At 38.1% G+C, this 2336-nt stretch overlaps 1 long non-coding RNA gene across 1 annotated transcript; it reads left to right on the forward strand.

The window, feature by feature from the left end:
• The first annotated feature begins 1116 nt into the window (after positions 1-1116).
• LOC136830068 (uncharacterized) lies at positions 1117-1838 on the forward strand. Its single transcript, XR_010850546.1, has 2 exons — positions 1117-1243; positions 1586-1838. It is a non-coding gene; the product is annotated as an uncharacterized lncRNA (long non-coding RNA).
• Positions 1839-2336: the final 498 nt, after the last annotated feature.

Raw genomic sequence — 2336 nt, forward strand, 5'->3', positions numbered from 1 at the left:
TGAATATAGCTGTACAGAAGTTATAAACAGGAAAGACTGAGCAGCTGACTAATCTTTCAGTTGTATATTTCCACACATTATCGTACGATTGTGAAGACAGACGTGTCTATATTGTATCTGTTTTTTTCGCATTTCTTGTTGAACATGCTGAGAGAGAGAGAGAGAGAGAGAGAGAGAGAGAGAGAGGAATGCATCCAATTACTGCCTTAGCTGAGCAGTGTCAATAGCTGGAGTAACTTCTGGTTTCAAGTTTCCTTTCTGTCGTTGAGTTGGGTCACAATAGGTCGGTGTCTGTGTCATTGTCACTGCCACCGATGGAGGAGAGAAGAGAAGAGAAGGGAATAACAGACAGATCAATGTCTGGGACAGAGGGAACACAGAGGACGATCTGACTGTTTCCCAGTGAATGGAGAGAGAATTCACTCTACGTCTTACTTGAACCAGGAAAGTATGAGGAAGAAATGTTGGAGTTACAGGAAGTTTCTTGCAAAATTGGAGGAAGACTGTAATGATTCTTTAAGGTCCAAACTTCCTTGTCATGGTTTTTTCTTCTATTTATTTCATAACTTTTTTCTACTTACGCTTTTCACCATTTCCGTGTATATAGTACCTACTACTATTCTGTAGTACTCATCTTCCTTTCATTCTTTACGTTATTAACCCTACCTCGCTTTTTCTTATTTTATATTATGGCCTTTTCGTTCTCAGGATCTTTGTTGGAAAGCTATGACGTTCTTGCTTGTTCCATGTATATTTGAGTATTAAAAGAAATTTAATTTTGGTGTATGATTATTAACGTCTTTCATATGTTAAGACATAAGATATGTAAATTGGTTCATTTATATTAATTACTTGTCCCTTATGTAATTACCCTTGACCCACTTTTAAATAGACCCTTCAACCTGTTTCCCGTTGTTATCGGGGAAAAATGTTTACTTCGGTAATGACGGAGTTAGCCGAAGCAGTCTGGCAGCGAGTTGTCTCCGACTCGGAAGCAAACCCTCTCGTAGGAGATTTTAATCTTGACTTCTATCACTAGGACTTGGAAGGATCTGACTTTCTCCTACTTTTAGAAGCCTATGTACCAGCAATGATCGTGGGGTAGATTAATCCTGGGAGTGACCTACCATCTTGAACTAGTGCAGTCGTTTTGAAGAAGTTCTACAACGCTCGTCCTCGTCGTGTCAAGAGTCAGAACATAACCTCTTAATGTTGCCAATTGCCGCTCTGGAACTCATTACAGGTAAGGGTCAACTAGAGAGTGGGTCTTAAGTCAAGCCCTTTGTAAATTCCAGCTTGGGGAAGTGATTTCTTAAGTAAGGCCTTGCATGTCTTTAATATATGTAATCATCTATGAGCCAATTTACGTGTCTTGTGTCTTGGCATATATATTAACATGGTTATTGTCAGCAATTTATCCTTTCGGGAGTGTTAATATTATTCAATTTTTGCTAGGATAGCCAATAATCATTTACGTAATTCTGCTTAAATGTGTAGTTTACTGTTAAGCCAGGAATTATAGGCAGTTGTTATGACTTTTAGTTCTGCTTGGTAATATTAATTGATGACCTATCGAAATTTTCAGGTGATTACCGAACTGAATTGAGACACATGTGTTATACCCACTACCTCGCATCAATAGTTGTAATTACTTCAGGACCTCGGGCAGTTAATGAGAGCCTCTAATAGTTTATCAAGTTACTTATTTTTACTTAAGGGAAGTTCTCTATGTATGATAGTATATTGTTAATATACAGATTAATTATGTTATGTGTTTCCTTGGTGCCTAGAGTTTTTACGTGTATGTTATTGGTGTCTCCTTAAAAAATTTAGTTCATGGCGCCCGAACAGGGACTGTTGCAAGTTAGGTAATTAAGAGGCTCTCAAAATTAGGTTGCACTGGTTTAGCTGTAGCTCACTCCCTCGGGGTTTTCTATTAGCAATCATTGTTACTGGGGATTTTTTGTCAAGTAATATATTATCATGTCCAATTTAAAGCTGCTTATTACTCAGAGAAAGGTTATTCGTAAGAAAGTAACGGATGCCTTTAATAAACTGGGGTCCTATGTAAATTTTACTGCATCCCAGAAAGTATCGGAAAAGGGTCTCCTGTTAAGTTACCAGAAGGGCTTGTTAGATTTGGATTTTAAAATTCAAAGTTTAAAGTTCGAGGATAGCGCAGTTACAGAACTCGAATTAGAAGAGGAATGTTTGGTTTGCCTTGATTATTTAGATAAGATAGAGAGATGTTTGCCTTTGCTTGAATTTTCTCCTTCCCGTAGTGTCACGGACACAGCTCTTAGTTTACTAAAGCAGCCAACAGCGCCCCTCCCAAA

Source organism: Macrobrachium rosenbergii, chromosome 46 (assembly GCF_040412425.1).
Source record: "Macrobrachium rosenbergii isolate ZJJX-2024 chromosome 46, ASM4041242v1, whole genome shotgun sequence".
NCBI classification, from domain to species: domain Eukaryota; kingdom Metazoa; phylum Arthropoda; class Malacostraca; order Decapoda; family Palaemonidae; genus Macrobrachium; species Macrobrachium rosenbergii.